Source organism: Lissotriton vulgaris, unplaced genomic scaffold (genome assembly GCF_964263255.1).
Source record: "Lissotriton vulgaris unplaced genomic scaffold, aLisVul1.2 SCAFFOLD_1083, whole genome shotgun sequence".
NCBI classification, from domain to species: domain Eukaryota; kingdom Metazoa; phylum Chordata; class Amphibia; order Caudata; family Salamandridae; genus Lissotriton; species Lissotriton vulgaris.
The window spans coordinates 724,409-743,803 of NW_028253160.1; positions in this window are offsets into that span (position 1 = coordinate 724,409).

The window sequence follows — 19,395 nt, forward strand, 5'->3', positions numbered from 1 at the left end:
TGTGACCCCACTAGCCAAGCTAATAAGATCCTTCGGGATGGAGGTAGTGTCCTACGCAGACGACACTCAAATCCTCGTCTCTCTCCCCATTCTGATGACCGCCTCTAAGTTTAGATCTTGTATGGAGGCGGTTGGTCATTGGATGATTCAGAACTCCCTCAGACTGAATGGGGAGAAGACTGAGGTGATGGTGTTTGGGGGGAAAGAAAACATCTGGTCAGCCAATTGGTGGCCTGACTCTCTAGGAACATGCCCTTCCCCCACAACATCTGCCAAGAATCTCAGGGTGCTGATAGACCCTGCCCTTGACTTGGGCAGCCAGGTGAGCAGAACCGTCTCCACCTGCTGGGGTTTGATTCACATCCTACGAAGGATTAGGAAATATCTTTCCCTGCAGGCTAGAAAACAAATAGCTGTCGCACTCATTGGTTCTCGTTTGGACTACTGTAATGCGCTGTATGCTGGGCTTAATAGGAGCCACCTGCAGCGCTTACAGGTAGTCCAAAACGCCATAGCCAGATTTGTTCTGGATATTCCCAGACGTTCCTCGGCCACTGCGGCCAGGAAAACGCTGCACTGGCTACCGGTAGAACATCGAATCAGGTTCAAAGTCCTATGCTTGAACTACAGAGCCATCGCCAAAAACAGCGACTCTGGAATCGGGTCCATCATTTCCCACTACATTCCTGGTAGGGACTTGCGTTCCTCCGGGAAATTGCTTCTGACAGCCCCCCGCGTACGAAGAGCTAGATGGGGTGGCAGGGCCTTTTCCACTCTAGCTCCCAAATGGTGGAATGACCTTCCCCTGGACCTGAGATCCCTTCCGTCTTTACAGAATTTCCGGACTGCCCTAAAAACTCTCCTCTTTCGGCAAGCCTATATGTAAGGTCTTCTATCTCTATTACTGATCATTTTGTTAGGCGCCTTGATACCTGCGGGTTATTGTTTTGCGCATTACAAATCTCCATCATATCATATCATATCATATCAGTTTCTATTCCCCTTCCCATCATTCCCAGTCCCGTATAGATTACCTTTTCCTCAGTAAATCACTAGTTCAGCACGCCACTTCCTCTGACATTGGGTCCATTTTAATTTCGGACCATGGTCCTCTACACATAGATATCGAGCTCATTCCCTTCTCTCCTCATCCTGGTTGATGGAGATTTAATAACTCCCTTCTCCTTGGGAGAAGGCACTACTACATTTTTTTAACTAAATTTTGTACTAAATTTACTGAATTCACCACTGAATTATTTCTGATCAATCATACCCCATATTCCTCTTTTGTTATGATATTGGATTCTTTTAAGGCAGCTGCTCGAGGCTTTATTATTAATTTTGTCTCACAGAGGAAGAAATCTTTGGAGGCTAAGTCGACCCAACTCCTTAATAAAATAAAACTCCTTGAGAACACGTACTATCATTCCAATACGGAAGTTTCCCTCAAAGAACGTATTGATGCCAAAATTACATTTAATAAATTAACTACAGATGCAGCATCCAATTACTTGTTAAAATGCAATTCCCGCTATTATGGAGGACAAAAAAAAATGGGGAAATTGCTTGCCAATTATTTGAAGGTAAGGAAGGAGAGAACTAAAATTTATTCTGTTCAAAGTCCTACTGGTGAAGCTTTATTCAAAGACAAAGATATTCTCCATGAGTTTGTCAAGTTTTATCAAAATCTAGACACCCCTGAATACACCCCAAATTCGTCCGATCTCCTGTCTTATTTTCAATCTATTCCTTCCCCTCCTTCTGCTCACGTTGATTTTACCTCTTTGAATTTGGACATCTCTCTCAATGAGATTTCTCACGCTGTCTCAGTTTTACGCCGGGGGAAAGCACCTGGCCCGATGGTTTTACCATTGAATTTTACAGTCACTTTGCTTCACTTCTTTTACCAAATGTACTTCTTTTATTTTAATCTTTTTTAGACACTGGTTCCTCTCAAGGCTCATTTCAAGATGCTATGATCTGTTTAATAATCCCTAAAGAAGGCAAGGATCATACTCTCTGGAAAAACTACCGCCCTATTTCTTTGGTTAACACAGACTATAACATTTTTGCCAAGATGTTGGCTCTCAGAATGGATCCACTGTTACCTGACTTAATTGGCCCGGAACAATCAGGTTTAGTCAAAGGTAGACTCTCTTCTGACAATTCTCGCGTCTTCTTTAATGTCCTGAGTAAAGCTTCTTCGCTTAACCATCCTTTGGCCGCCACATCTCTTGATGCAGAAAAAGCTTTCAATAGGATTAGTTGGGACTTCATGTTTTATGCTTTGCAATGGGCTGGTTTCCCTCCTAAATTCATTACTTTCATTTATTTGCTTTACTCTGGTCCCCGAGCCTCTATCTTTGCTAATGGTATGGTCTCCAATTACTTTTCCTTGCATAGAGGTGTTAGACAAGGCTGCCCACTATCTCCTTTATTATTTGTTTTGGCCCTGGAACCTTTTTTGACCAAAATTCGACTAGATGATAATATTTCTGGTTTCCATTTTGGTTCTCAACAAGTTAAGCTTTCTGTTTATGCCGACGATATTCTTTTATATTGTTCTGTCCCTCAATCTTCTCTTCCTTTCTTACTTCAACAGGTCTCTTCTTTTTCTCAAGTTTCTGGTTACCGACTTAATGTAGATAAATGTGAGATTCTCCCCTTAAACAATTTATGTCAAAAACATCTTTTTGAGCAATCTGGTTTCTCTTGGCAACCCTCTAAGATTAAATATTTAGGGATTTGGTTTGCTCCTCTTTTGTCGGATACTTTAAAAATAAATTTTGATTCTATACTTAAAAAACTTGACTCGGCTATATCCCGCTGGAATCCTCTCTTCCTTTCTTGGTGGGGTCGCCTAGATTCTATTAAAATGATGTTATCTCCGCTTGTACTATGTACTATTTCTATGATACCTGTCCATATTCCTGGTTATTACTTTAAGAGAATTGACCCTACTCTACAAAAAATTCTATGGAAAGGTAAACGTTCTCGCATATCTCTGACATCTCTGAAGAAAGATAAATCCTGTGGCGGTCTTCGCTTTCCTGACTTTTCAACTTATCAAGGCGCTTTCTCATTGAAACAAGCTGCCCGTTGGATTACCACTGATTTCTCGTTTTACCCCCCTTTATGGCTAAAAATAGAATCTTCCTTCTTCTCTCCCTTTGACTTTCGGGAAATTCTTTCTTTCTCTACCAAATTATCATCTTTTCGCCACCCTGTTATCTCACATTCTCGTACTCTACTTTTACCTTTTTTATCTTCCTCTTATCCATCTCTTCATTCCATTGATCTCCAACCTATTTGGCATAACAAGCATATTCAATTCAATTTCAAAGCTTTTATTCGATTTGTAAACAAATCATACAAGCAAAACATGAAATCAATCCATTACATTAAAAATTGTTATAAAATACGAAATTTATACAGGGGAATCCAAGATAATTCATGCGAGGATAGGACACATACTAACAAGCGTTTACATTGGATCGTTATTAAAAAACACATAAAAATGGCAAAAAGGAATAAAAGTTAACAGTTAAAATCGTACAGACAGGAGTAAATAAATTAGCACAAAATGTTTATCCTGGCAGCTGTACGTTGAACAACAAGCCCCCACCTAATCATGGGACATAAAATTTTGATTTAAAATTTGCTGATACAGACAGGGAAGTATAGAAATATAGCAGCACTAAATATATCCTGGCAGCTGTATGATAAAAGTATAAAAGAATCAAGAAAAAGAAAACATGTACAGACAGGGTTAAAGATAAGTTGAACACTGCTGAAAAAGTGCTCACCCTGGCAGCTGTACGTTTTGAGAAGTACAGACAGGAATATGGAGATCATGGCAGTACAATACTTTTCCTGGCAGCTGTACATTTCAAAATATAAATGGCAACAAAAAAACATATGTCCACATTTTCTAAAGCTGATAATAACACAAGGGCATTCTTAAAAGACCGTATATTGTATTTAATAAATATAGGTTTTAAGTACCTTAATCTTAGAAAATGATAAAATTTACAAAAAAGTAGGAAATGGCAGCAACTCTGGCGTGAAACATTGTCACAAGGGCAGGGGGTTTCAGATTTCTGCTTCTGTACTGGGAACGCGACAAGATGGTGTACAATGCCCAACCTGACGCGAGTTAAAACATATTGATGAGATGGGCGGCTGACATGTAGGAGATATGCTTGGAACCCCGATGGCAAGTTAAGTTCTCTATAGAACTTTACGGTAGTTAACTTGCCATATGCCTCATCTCGCTCTTTCTTTTTGTACATCAAGAAAGTTTGTTTAATCTCTTTTTTAGGTATTTCTACCGCGAGTTCGGGGTCAGTAAGAACATCAATATCAAACAGAGTCTTAAACCAAAAACTAATGTATTTCAGCCAAAGAATACGTAAAGAAAAGTCCAGGCCTATACAGTCAAGAATAATTTCTTGAGTGAATCGAGTTTCAGGCTTAGCCCAAATAGAACGCCACAATAAGAGTGGGCGAACGGCTGCTAAGTCCGAGATAAACTCGACCCCAACCTCGTCATGAATTAATTGAATGGAGGCGGAGTGGGGAACACATAGCACTTTTCTTAGGAACTTGTTCTCCTCTATTTGGAGGGGGGTGCCATCTGTGTGGCCCCACACTCCAGCCCCATACAATGCCGAGGGAACACAGCGAATATTGTAGATGTTAATCATGTCACGAATGCTTCTCGAGCCGAGCTTAGATGAGAAGCGAAAAACACTGCTGGTACAACGGGTCATTTTCAACCTAGCATTTTCAAGCTCTGATTTCCAGGATCCATCATTGGCATAGGTGATTCCTAAATAACAGAATGTTTTAACTTGTAACATTTTATCGCTGTCTAGATAGAAATTGGACTTTAGTTTATTGGCTGACTCCCCGCACAACATAACATAGGTCTTGGATTTGTTTACACAGAGTCTCCTGTTTTGTATAAACAACATAAAACCATCAATGAGACGTTGTAAGCCTATCTGAGTGCGTGATAAAAGTACTGCGTCATCCGCATAAAGTAAGATTGAGACAGAATTGCCTCCAATCTGCGGAGCGTCGGCTGATATAGTGGCCAAGGTGCGATCAACACAGTTAATAAAAAGAGAAAATAAAAGAGGAGCTAGTACGCATCCTTGGCGGATGCCCCTAGATACCTTGAAGAATGGTGTACATTCACCATGGCTGCCATATCGGACTTTACAAGAAAGTTTCTGGTAAAGCCTAGCCAGGAAATGTACTATTTCTTTCGGTGCTCCTAACTCCAGTAAAACCTGCCATAGAATGCCATGATCAACTAAATCAAATGCGCTGCTCAGATCAGCAAAACATAAAAATAAATTACCTTTTTTGGCCACTGTGTATTTGTTAATTAAAAGATCCAAGTTCACGCATTGCTCCAAGGTACCCATCCCCTTCCTGAAGCCGTATTGCACTTTAGTTAAAATACTCATATCTTCTGCCCAACTTTCTAGTCTTTTGAGCAGAATTCTGCTCATAACCTTTACTGAGGCATCCAATAAAGAAATTGGCCGATAGTTGGAGGCCTCGGATTTGCTGCCTTTTTTATATAAGGGGACAATAACCGATTGACCCCAAGAGGGAGGGAAATTACCTTCTGCTGCACAGTTGAAGGTCCTAACCAAAATGGGGGCCCACAGGTTAGGTTCTGTTTTTAATAGATCTATGGGCACCCCATCAGGTCCCGGGGCCTTCCCCCCCTTGCTATTAGCAAGGCCTTCTAGACCCTCTTGCAACGTGATTTCCAAAGGTATAGGTGACCACATTGGCAAATCAACAAGAGGTAGGGTCAGTGATACCTTTTCTGGATTAAAAATATTGGTGAAATGAGAAACCCAGTCCTCGCAAGCAACATAAGAAGTAATTTCTGGGACACCTTCCGAATTTAAGAATGGACTGTTAACTATTTCCCAGTAGAGTTTACTATTTTTTGTCTCAACAGCTTCATTCAATTTATCCCAAGCTTCTCTCTGTAGTACCCTTTTCCTGTTAGAGATAGCCAGTTTGTAATTAACCCTTGCTTCTTTGATGCTAGTGCCATCACGGGGTTTGAGCCCTAAAACTCGTTTTAATTCCCGTAAGGTTATAATACAGGGCTTATCGAACCATCCCAGTTTTATCGTTTTATTAGCTGAGGGTTTTTTAGTAAAGATACCCTCAATGATGGTATTGATATTAATAAATCGAGATATCAGAAGGTCGTGGTTAACAACATCTTTAAGGCAATAGCTAATCTCAATTTTACAGCTGACTATTACCTCCCTTTGTTTAGCCGCAGAATTGACCCCCGTCCACTTGATTCTCGGACCATTAGGCCGTTGGGACACTATATCAGTGGTACAGGTTTCCCCAGTTCTTTGTGTGACACCCCTTAGAGGAAGGGTGACGCAAATACTGTCATATTCAAATTCGTAATCGCACTATTTACTGGAAGTACTGGCATTCCAAAGGTATAAGGTGGATTTCTCAGCTTCTTTCTCACAATCAACCTCTTCCCTTCTCAGAACTTAGGTCTCAATTCTCCCTTCCCCTATCTTCTCGCACACAATATGACTTGCTTTATCCTGTCCTAGTTCAATATATCCAATCTTTACCCATGTCCACTGCTATTCCCGTCACTTCTCAATCCATTTCTTCCGCATTAGATCAATCTCCATCTGCTTCTTTTCTTTATAAGTCCTTTCAATCTCTCTTAGATAGGCCTAAAACTAAAACTGAATTAACCTGGGAAAAAGGCTTATCTCAGGATTGGTCAATTCCTCTCTGGGACAAAATATGGTTTAAGATTCATAAGACCTCCAGAGCTGCCAATACTACTCAAACCCTTTTTTAGGTTGAAGCCTGCGTTGCAGCGCATGCTCTGTCGCAGGCAAGAGTTCTGTTAGCAAGAAGGGGCATGAAACCACACCCCTTCTTCCATTGGCCGGCCTCGCCAAACGGAGGCCTGCCACTGGACAAAGCCCGTGGTCGGATGATTTGTCCGGCTGTGATCCCGCCTCTCGAGGACTGGGTGACGTGACTTATGGTGTCGCAAGCGTATTTTCTAAAATATCGCCATGGCAACCATGAGTCAGGTCACCAGTCCGGGAGGGGCGGGATTCATTATCGCGTTTCCGGCTTTTTTTTTTGCATTTTTGCAGTCATTCCTGCGCGTTCCTCGGCAGTGGAGGAGGTAGGGGAGAGGCGGTGCTGGTTTTTGTAAGCTCGAGTTTATTTTTTCAGCGTGGCCCTCTCATTTAACTCTTTATTCTTTTTCTAATTTACTTTACTTTTAACCAATCTTTTAGTGAGTGTCCATTTTGGTTAGTTTTATAGTCACTTTGAATTTTGTTACACTTTGGTAGTGTTGAAGTTACTTTTAGCGTTACCACCCAGCCTTTTAAACTCTTCACGAGCGCTATGTTAGTTTTAAATTGGTAGCACCCCCCTAGCACAGTTTTTGTTTCCCGGCTGTATTTTCAGTATTTATTTTAGTCCCATCACTTGAGGAGATTTGAGCAAGTTTTGGTTTTGCCGGGAGCTTTGTCCTCAGTGCCCTCATGGAGGGAGCCCTCCTGCTGCTGTTACTTCCCCTGCTCCGGCTGGTCGCCGGGGAGTACTGCCACCCCTGGGCGGACGGGGGCCCGCAGGGGGAGCGGCGCAGTGGCTTCCAGTGCCCCGAAAGGCACAACGCGCCCGAGGCCTCCATCTGCTGCGGGACCTGCGGCCTGCGCTTCTGCTGCTCGGCGCCGGAGGCCCGGCTGTACCAGGGCTTGTGCAGCAACGACTACCCCGAGGGCCCCGCCGAGGAGCTGGAGGAGGTCGGGAGCACCTACCTGCCCGCAGGTGAGTGTGCTGCAGCGTCATGGCCGCGGGGGAGGGGCGGAGTGGGTCCATACTGGATATATACGGAGGGGTGCTGGTAAACGAGGGGCGACGGATTGAGAGATTTGTGGCACTATGGGAGCGAGAATTGACGTGAGATTTGTGGGCAGTGAGAGAAAGGGGTACAGAAGGGTCCAAGTGAGGGAGGGAGGGGGTACAGAAGGGTCCAGGTGAGGGAGAGGGTGGTACAGAAGGGTCCAAATGAGGGTGAGGGGGGTATAGAAGGGTCCAAATGAGGGAGAGGGGGGTACAGAAGGGTCCAATTGAGGGAGAGGGGGGTACAGAAGGGTCCAAATGAGGGAGAGGGGCGTACAGAAGGGTCCAGGTGAGGGAGAGGGAGGTACAGAAGGGTCCAAATGAGGGAGAGGGGGGTACAGAAGGGTCCAGGTGAGGGAGGGGGGTAAAGAAGGGTCCAAATGAGGGAGCGGGGTACAGAAGGGTCCAAGTGAGGGGGGGGGCTACAGAAGGGTCCAAGTGAGGGGGAGAGGGGTACACAGAAGGGCCCAAGTTACAAAATGTGTAGTTATTGTAACGCTGGAAAAGCCCACAGGTGGGCCGCCAGAATATACCTTGCCCCCGCCGAAAGGAGCCCTGTGGCACGGAGGTTGATGCAGTTTGGGGACTCGAGGGGGCCTTTTGCTTTGGGAACACATGGACTTTGGGGGTCACGAACATCGTAAGCGCTATTCCACCGCCCGCAATACCTGCCAGTATTAAACAATGCATGCTGGGACCTGTAGGCGCCACACACGAGGCGGCTGATAGGGTGTATAGGCGATTGGTATTTACCTTGGCGGTGGAGCAGCTTTTCACAAATCAAGATGCGGCAGGACATTTAGGTCGAGATACACGCCTGCATCTGTTTTGACTCACCCTCGGTGCTGAAGAAGGCACTGACGCCGAAATGCATTCGTCACAAAGGGTGTTTTATTATCGCCAGGACATGTGTTCAGAATAAAGGTGTTTCCCATGGTTCCCCTGCTGTGGCTTCTACTTTCTTTTCGGAGGAGGTTATCTGGATATATATATATATATATATATATATATATATATATATATATATATATATATATATATAAAATATATTGTGGTAAAAGCATATAAAATGTAATGCCATGTGTTATAATGGTATTGCGGGGTAAAAGTTTTGTTGTAAAGTTTGATTACCCACTGCCCACGAGTTTGAAGGGAACTACAGGGATTGACATGCGGGCACTTGTGGAATGCATTAGTAGTGCAGTAAGTGTGTAGGGATGGCTGTACTTGTTCCTGGAAGTATGTGCGGGGTGCAGCTCTGGTGGCTGCTGGGAGTGTATTGGGGGAGGGGGTGCAGCGTCTGCTGGGAGCTTAGCATCTGGGTCTACCTGGGAGTATGTGGGGAGTGCATTAGCAGTGCAGTGAGTGTGTGCATGGTTGCACTGGTATTCTGGAAGTGTGTTGGGAATGAGAGTTGTGGCTGCTGGGAGCGTGTTGGGGTTACAGCAACGGAGTGAGCACATGGCCTATGTGGTGAATACATCAGCAGTGCTGAGGCTGTAGCAATGGTTGCCCTGGTATCTTGAATATGTGGGAAATGTAGCTCTGATGGCTCCTGGGAGTGCATGGGGCAGCACTGCACTGGTGCCTACTCAGATGCTGCCAGGAATGTGGTGGGTTTGCAGCTCTGGTGGCTGCTAGGAGTGGGCAGCAGAGTCTGCATAGAGTTATTTGGTAAATACATTACATTAGTGGGGTTTGTTGCTCTGGTATCTGGAAGTGAGGGTTCCTAGTGGGAATGCGGAGCTGGTGGCTGCTGGGAGCCTAGTGAGAACGCAGCGATGGTGGCTGCTGGGGAACGTGGGGGAATGCAGCTCTGGTGGCTGCTGGGAGTGGGCGGTGGAGTCGGAATAGAGTTATCTGGTGAATGCATTAGTGGGGTGGGTTGCTCCGGTATTTGAAGTGTGTGAGGGCAGCAGCTCTGGTGGCTGCTGAGAGCCTAGTGGGAATGGGGCTGGTGGCTGGAGGTGGCCATGCGCCTCTGGTGCCTGGAGGTGGCTCGCCACTGTTGGATGCTGGGAGTGTGCAATGCCAGGTTTTTGTGACAGTCTGTTCCTATGAGAAGGAGATGGCTGGGAGGAGTGTCGCCCCCACCCACCCCTCCTCCTCCATTGAAGCATCCTGGGTTGACAGTCTCACAAAGTTGGTTGAAAACGAGCTGCTTTATCTGAGAGCCCCTCGGTGTATGGTTTCACGTCCGTGTTTTCCTTTGGGAGGGTTCAGTCGTGAGAGACATTCCAGGCTTGGATGGCGCTTGGAGCTCCTTTGATGGAGGCCACTCTTGCCAGGGTCGGGGGTCAGGCCGCAGGTTATTTACCCAGGAGCGGGTGTGCTTGGGTTTCCGAGTGGCGCCTAGGGTCAGTTGTTGAAACTCTCGATGTCTCTTGTGCGGTGGAGGCCAATACTCTGGGGGACAAGTCCCCCCCGGAGCCCCCCACCCATGGTTTGTGTAAGTCTCAGTGCAGCATTTATACGTGTCGTTGTCCATGGCTCGAATCACAAACTTCCGTTTTGGGTGTAAAAATGGACACCCGTATGCCATGGCTGTATTTTGTAAACAATAGAAACAAAGAGAATAGGTGAATGAGAGTTAATTGCGCTGGGAAGAAAAACTAGTCATGAGATACAATATCTGTTCAGCTCTAAGGATAAGGTCCTGCTCACCTACCCAGAACCAAACAATGTGACAAAAAGAACAAGCCACAAATGTTAAATGAGAAAGCAAAAGATATATCCCGAGCTAGAAATTCATCAGTATTAAAGTCCAACTATTGAATCCAAGGAATCAGAATTTCTTCATTTCATCTTCCTTTATTTTTCTTTCATAAATAAATCCAATCTTCACCAAGAGAATAAACAATACAAACTATTGTTTATTCTCTTGGAGAAGATTGGATTTATTTATGAAAGAAAAATAAAGGAAGATGAAATGAAGAAATTCTGATTCCTTGGATTCAATAATTGGACTTTAATACTGATGAATTTCCAACGCAGGATATATATTTTGCTTTCTCTTGTATTTTGTAAACATTTGCTGCCCTGTGGAATTTCTACAAACATTCCCGAAACCTGCTATTTCCAGGCGTATTCAAGGGCACCAGCCTTTATGCATCTAGAAGTGTGCCCAGCCTATATTGCACGTGCCTGGTTGTAAAAATGTGCGCCCGTCCTGTGGGTAATATTTATATCTGTGGAGAGATACTGCCCCCTCCTCGATCGCGCAACTTCTTTTGTGGGGGTTATTATACAGTCCCTTGCGGTCTGATTTGCTCCTGCCTTTCAGGTGTATATTTACACCATTTTCTGGGGTGAAACCTGCATAAGTTTGGCGAGTGTAAGCACCCTGAAATTTACTACTGGTGTGGCACAGCACGCACAGTGCACACAGGTGGGCTGGAGAAGTTCTGTACATGTGATGTAATATGTGAAAACGTCTGATTTTATGTCTTTAAAATTCACATTAAAAACATCAATACGGATCATTCATTTCTCGTATTACTGATTTCCTCAAAGTAACACTGTTCTTTAAACCACGGATGGTGAGTGGGAGTTTATTACTTTTATACAGCGTAAACTGTCACCTCGGAAGGCATCCTTGTGCTAGCCATCAATAGCCAACCCACACGCATAAACCTTGAGAGTATGAAGCCAGGTTCTCAAGGCGTTCCTGAAGGCATATGGTTGCTGGTGGAATGGGGTGAGAGATGCAGCTTTTTCCAGAAACTGGCCACCTGCACAGAGCACGCTCCAGCCTTAAATTTGGGAAGTTTCTGGGATCCACCTTAGCTGAACCTGGATCTCAAGGCGGAGCTCAACGCCGTAGTTTGTGTCAGAGTTGGTGAGGCCCAATGAGGTGCACAGCCAATTTGAGTTGAATCCTATTGGCTGCTAGGAGCCAACAGAGTCCAGAGAAGCGGAAGTAGAGGATTAGCCTGGCAAATAAAGCGCACATTTTTGTTGCCGCCGTCTGCGTGTGAAGCGGGGTAGCCTGCAGCACCTACAAACAAGGTATTGCCTTCATCCAGTCTCCTCAGAATGATGCTTTGCTCCCAACTCTTTTTCACCCTCCCTTGGGGAAAAGTTAATATTTGTACAGTCAAGGTAAGTAGTAAGAGACTATAAGTACATAAATTAGATGCAAGTTCCATTTCTCAGAGTAGTGGGAACTAATCCCAGACCTACCGTATCAAAACGTACACTACGCTGCCATCCAAGGTTGGGTATCTCGCAGTGGTTGATACGTTTGTATTTACTAAAATCTGCATGTAGCATATTGTCTTATTACCCAGTTAGTATAATATTTTCTGCCTTGGCGGAAATGTCGTCCTGGTTAGGAGCGCATTCTGCATAAGTAGAACATGACGGAGAGTAATAAAAGTACCTTCACATCCCAGATGGCCAGCTGAAAGAAAAGGGATATTGTTGCACATCATCATATTGTGACTTTCAATATTTATTTGTTGTTTGCAATCTATTGTTTTATGTATTTGCATGCATCTAGATTGGGCAAAGGGCCCTAGCTAGGCTCCTTGGATCATACCCTTCTGCAAGCTCACCTGGTTCGCCCCAAGCAGACCCTGCCCATCCACTGCCTGCAAGCCTCACCATGTGGACTGGGAGTGGTAGCGGTTGTGGATCATAGATGCACAAAAGCAACACCTGAGAAAATTGAAGCAAATTCTCTCCATACTAGGTGATCCGCATTGATAAGCTTTAGTCCTCCCAATGAGGACTGTAGACTGTCACCCTGAGAATTGGAAGCCTCCTCTAGGCTCTCCCCTTGCATCCAAGCCTACCCTTAAACTCCTGTAATAAGGACCCCCACCCTTACCCATGTTCCCAATAACATGCATTGGCATAGCCAATAGGTCTCGCATTTGGGACCTTATAAGTGTTTAGCCATGCAACAGTTGGTGTTGTTGCACCAAGGATATTCTGCTGCATAACTAAATACTTATAGTGTCCAAAAAGCGAGACCTATTGGCTATGCCAATGCTTGTTTCATTTACAATCGGATGTTATTTACTCCACTAACTTTGTCTACCTTCTCACCAGACACCCCTTCCACATGTTGGTCCTGTGCACATCCTTCTGCAGATTTAAAACACATGCTTTTTGAATGTTCCCCCATCTCCCAGTTCTGGAACCACGTTTGGTCCCAAATTCAATTAATTTTCCATGTCCAAATTCCCTTCTCTATCACTCATGCCTTTCTAGGTACTCTCTCCCCTATATGGCTTCAATCTTCACATAACACTAAGCTCCTTGACCTCTTAATTGCTATTACTCTCTTTCCCCTGAGGCGGAAGCCGGGGGCATCCTTACTTTCCCTCCATTGCTATTTGTAACGCGTGTGAGTTGCTAGTATCTTTTAATACTTGTAAATATTTTAAATAGTGCTTTTTTAACCCACTCTGCGAAGCGATCCTGCAGGCGAGATTCACATCGCTTGTCAGGGCTCTGCACACCGGCGCAGCCGAGTCAGGCGCTGACGCCGGTTCACAGAGGGACAGCCGCCATCTTTGGGGTAGGCAGGGTAGCGCTCCAGCTCCGGGACGTCTCCCGCCCTCCCCTGCTACTTAAGACGGTAATCACGGTGTGCTGACAGACAGATTACTCTCTTTCCCCTGAGGCGGAAGCCGGGGGCATCCTTACTTTCCCTCCATTGCTATTTGTAACGCGTGTGAGTTGCTAGTGTCTTTTAATACTTGTAAATATTTTAAATAGTGCTTTTTTAACTCACTCTGCGAAGCGATCCTGCAGGCGAGATTCACATCGCTTGTCAGGGCTCTGCACACCGGCGCAGCCGAGTCAGGCGCTGACGCCGGTTCACAGAGGGACAGCCGCCATCTTTGGGGTAGGCAGGGTAGCGCTCCAGCTCCTGGACGCCTCCCACCCTCCTCTCCATGCATTTAAACAGATGGGCTTCCCATCCGCGCAGCGGGCGGGCGCAGCGGGCACGTAGATGGCGCGCCGAAGGCGCGTCTAAGGAAGGCGCGTCTAAGGCAAGCCCGTCTGCGCCCGTCCGCGCCTGGCCCGTGCCTAGGGCCAGTCCCCCTGGCGGTCGGGCTGTCACTAGTCGTACTTGCTGGAACAGATCCCAGCTCCTTCAATTAAAACCTACGACTTGTCCGTCCACTACGCGTTGTAGTCCCTGCCACCTGGAGGACGCCCCTTTTAACTGTCTGCAATGCAACTTTACCCTCCCGTCATGGTGCCTACGCCCCTCTCCCCTTCCCAGTCTGACTAAGCGCTTGACCCACTTTTCGATGCTGAAAGCAGGTCTGATTAATTGTCGTTCCTTGCCTCGTCATTCCAATGAGATCTGGACGTCAATTGTATCGGACGCCTGGGATATCTTGTTTCTTACTGAGTCATGGCTCAGAGATACCTCTAACCCTGACATCCGTCTGGCTACCCCTCCGGGTTATCTTTTGAAGGGTATGAATCGTGAAGGGGGCAAAATAGGAGGCGGTCTCGCCATTATCCTAAAATCCCACCTTAATTTGTCCATGTCAGGATTGAGAGCAGCGCAAGAATACGCAAGCGCCACTAACCTTACTCTGATGGCCAGCAGAGACGATAGACGACAGTCCTTCCGACTCCGCACCACACAAACCCCAACAATGGAATCTACCCACTGTTTGGGCCTGTACGGATAGGGGCCGGGAGGTAGATTGGCATCGGGGGAAAGGTACTTCTGGTATCGTCTGGTCGCTACACCATGAGGTTACTGGTACTGGGACACTGCAGGTAGAGGAGGAGACAGAGAGCAAGAGATTAGTACCGCTGAGGTAACGATGTGAACTAAGAATTCCCCCCTTGGATTCCTCACTCACCAGCTTATCCAACCCATGTATCCTTGAAGGAAATCCAAGCATGTGCAAAGCACACTAATGAAAAGTTTACCAGAAGTACAGAGAAGTTAACTTCACTCCTCTACCTACCGTTGTAGTAGGCACAAAGTAAATCTGTAGGACTACGGAATACAAGCGTTAAAAGCACCACGCTTGCAAGAACCACAATACTCCTTATGGAACTTTGTAGACCAAGTATCAGATAAAGTCAGCAACCACTGACAGAGAACACAGATCTTCCCCACAATGTAAACAAGAAATGGCGGCAGCCTTGGCACCGCTTCAACCAGTAAAAGTATACAAAAGAACAGGAGGCGAGCCCGCACTCCTCAGGGATACTTGCACGACTGGATATGACTTGGAACAGAGACTCTCCAGGATACTTGACCCCGCTGGCTCTTCCTCGGCGACGTGCAGAATAGGGTACTACTGAACACGCAGGCTTTTCCTCGGCGTCGTCCTCAAGATAGCTACTCGAAGAGAGATGGCTCATCTGCTATGAGCAAATACAGAACTCGATTGACAAGCCCCGTTGTGTTCCGGAGGTAGAGCTTATATAAGGTCCTCCCATTGAGCCAACCCCCAACGCCGGATGGCCTTCTGGGACTTGTAGTACTTCCGCAAGGGACTGTCAATACGGAATCTTTTACATTTGGCCTTGTCGATGGTAGCGATCGCTACAGTCCATTAGCAAACTGATGAATATCTGGATGATTGAAGCTATGTACTTCACTATTGCTGATACCGCGGCAGTAGTCTTGGCGGGTATTCTAGTCTACAACCCGCCTACTGCTTCGACTCTCTCTTTAACTGCATTAACCCACCTGATGGCTGATCTTTCCCTTAAGCACCAACACTTTTTGGTACTTGGAGATTTTAACCTCCACGTGGATAACTCTCTGTACCCAGGCCAACTACTTGTTAGAAACTATGCAGAGTTTGAACTTGCTCCAGTTAGTTAAGGGTCCAACACATATAGCTGGGCATACACTTGACCTTATTTTTGCCAATTTCTCGAATATTACAGTTCATCCTTCTCTCCCTCTTACCTGGTCAGATCACCATCTTGTCCCTTTTGACTTAGAGCTAAGTTCCGGACCTAGACCTACTGTCCTTGGTAAAGAGCTGGGAAGAATGTGGCATAAAGTTACCTGCACGACCTTAGACCCCTTACTCAACTATCAGCCGGACCCTTCGTCTAGTGACATTGATGAAAATGTGTCCAAACTTAATTCCGCGCTGCTCCTTGCCATGGATTCCATCTCCCCTCTCAAACCAATTACTTCTGCTAGAACCCGCCCCTCTGCCCCTTGGTTCTCTCCGGCCATCCGTGAGGAAAAAAGCCGCTGCAAAATATTAGAACGTAAGTGGCGGCAGAATTATGACCCTGAATTTAAAGCGATTTACAAAACCGCTTTGAAAAAATTCCTTAAACTAAAAAGAGTTACTATGAGAGACTACTTCTCTCTACAAATCTCTAACGCTAAGAACTCCTCAAAAACCCTTTTTAATATTGTTAAGGAATTTGTAAACTCTCCCGCCAGGGCCTCTCAGAACCCCTCTAGCCAGGCACTATGTGATGGACTGTCTGATTATTTTTTAGAGAAAATTGAAAAAATTAGAACTTTGTTTCCTACCGAGGAGCCCTCCCCGGTCCCCCTTGTTAGGGCCCCGGAAACTGCATTTTTGCAGTCTTTTAACGAGCTGACCCTTGAGACCGCACTTAGGCTGTTCACCCAGTGCAAATCTGGCTCTCCTTCCGACCCAGTCCCCGCCAAGGTCATGGGTGACCTGGCCCCCTTACTGGCTAGACCCTTTCTTTCTATCTGGAATGCCTCTCTCTATCATGGCAAATTTCCGACTGCTTGGAAGGAGGCTCTGTTGGTCCCCATTCTGAAAAAGCCTGATGCTGATCCTGCAAAATTTGGTAATTATCGCCCCATTTCCCTCCTCCCCAAACCCGCAAAAATTCTGGAAAAGGCCGTGCAGCTACAATTGACAGAATACCTAGAAAACAATTCCTTACTGCACGATTCTCAATCCGGATTCAGAGTGGGCTTCAGTACCGAGACTGCTCTTTTGGAGGTATCCGAGACGATCCGTGAGTGTGTGGATAGGGGCGAGGAGGCCATGTTGGTCTTCCTCGACCTATCCGCTGCTTTTGACACGGTTTCACATAAAATCCTACTAAATCGTCTAAGGCAGGTTGGAATTGGTGGCTCTGCATTATCCTGGATTGAGTCATTCCTTACGGGCAGATCTCAGAAGGTGGCGCTCAGGCCATTTAAATCAGAGGGTAAACCCCTGCTGTGTGGTGTTCCGCAGGGCTCTGCCCTGAGCCCTCTGTTTTTTAATGTCTATCTTGCACCCTTGGCTGCAGTGGTGGAGTCTTGTGGGGTCAGAGTGGTCTCTTACGCTGATGATACTCAGCTGATATTCTCTTTTAGGGATCACTCTGACTCCACCTTTGCCAACTTCCGCCAATGTCTGGATAACATCTGTGCCTGGATGACCATCAACCACCTTAGGCTCAACACTGATAAGACAGAGGTCTTATTTTTTAACCAGAAAACTTTGATATCCCCCAGCCTGTGGTGGCCCACAGTGCTTAACCCCTCGCCTACTCCTGTTCAATCAGCACGCAACCTTGGTTTTCAGTTTGATGACTCACTTTCTTGTAAAGCGCAAATCAACAAGGTCACCTCAGCTTGCTTTGCGAAACTTCGCATGATTAAAAAGATCTTCCCGTACCTCCCCTTAGACGCCCGTAGAACCATCACTCAGGCCCTCATCACATCTCATCTAGATTACGCCAACAGCTTGTACGCCGGTGCCCCTCAATATCTGATCGATCGTCTTCAGATCGTGCAGAATGCGGCGGCTAGACTGATTGGAAATATCCCCTATCGTCAGTCGGTTGCTTCTTACTGCAAAAAGCTACACTGGCTTCCTATTGCAAGCCGCATTCAATTCAAGATTCTTACCCTCGCCTTTCGTGCTATCAATGGCCTTGGGCCAGGATACCTGAAAAAGCGAGTGGTAATATCTCAATCAGTCAGATCGCTGAGATCTAACAATTTACGTCTCTTGGTTGTACCACGCTTTCGACGATCTAGAATGGGCGGCAGAGGGTTTGGTGTAATGACTGCCAAACTATGGAATTGCCTCAGGTTCTGCCCGTCTGAATCCCTCTTCCGTAGTAAATTAAAAACGTGGCTGTTCTCCAGGTCATGAATTTAGTCCTGCACTTGTCTGGATCCTCTCCTGTATTCTTGAGTTTCTGTCTTAGCGCCGGGACACCCCTTCGGGGGTAGCTGCGCGCTGTATAAGCTACTTAAATAAATAAATAAATAATATTAAATTGCATTCTACCTCTTGAACTCTAACTGGAAAGATGCGAAGAATGTCACCTTTCGCTCTTGGTGGAACGCGGTTTGTTTTCACCATCGACTAGACACCAAATATGTCACTCCCATCTCCTTAGCAATCAAAAGGGATCTCCTGTGGCTACCTTTATCTAATTATCTAACTCTAATTACTTCCCCGCCCACCTCATCCACATCCCACTCTGATGACGTACGTAAACCTCCTTGATTTTCTTCCCATTGCCTTTTTTACCACTACCTTAATTAATTGACAGTTTTTATGTTTTTGACATAATGATGTTTCTTTGTCTCTTTTGCTTGATTATGCTTACGATGTTGCCTTCTCTTTGTAGAATTTTTGACTGATTTTCTTCTGTGTCTCTTTATACTTTACTGAGTTTTTTTTTTACCATTGTTTTTATCATACATTTTTTAAGATCATAACATTTACCTGTTTTCTTCATTTATGTTCCTGTTTTTGTTCTCAATAAATTCAAACTTAAAAAAAAATACCTGCACCGTAGAAGCTTCTCCAGGAAATCTTTCAGATGTGGCCTAGGGTACTACTGGTAGGACTATAACAGTAACAGCTGAATAAACAGTAGCTGATAATACTAACTCTGAACGCTTCTGAGTAAAAATAAGGAACTGACTTCAATAATACAAACAATATAATTAAACGGGTAAATCAATAATTTATACTGTCACAACAATGCTGAACTTAAGTTTGCTCAATATTCAACCAAAAATATACCTATGGGGCTGTGTTATTCTTTTCGCGAGAAAAAAAACGCGTAACAAAATGTTCCATTGCGAAATATAAATCATAGTTCGATCACTACTAGGCTTCAAATAAACAGGTTCATAGTTGCACACTGATAGGGGGACCCTTTTGTGCACATATCAATTGTAGCTCATTTAGCTGTTGAATTCCATCCTCTAAGTGCACCAAATAAACCCAAACTCGCATAGTTTCCAGTTAAACAAACAACTTTACACAGACAGACATGTTTCAGTTCCAAAGGTTACAAATTGTATCAGATAACTTCCTTCATTCCGCTTCAAAACCAAACAGAGTCTTATCAAAGTAAAGTTAAATCTGAAAACTGAGATAAAATAAACTTCAGGAAACAAATACACTTTATTAGAGTGATGTCTACGTTAATTCCACTGCATTGTAATGACATTCATTTCACCACGCATTGCCTGCATTGCATCTGCAGCCTCTT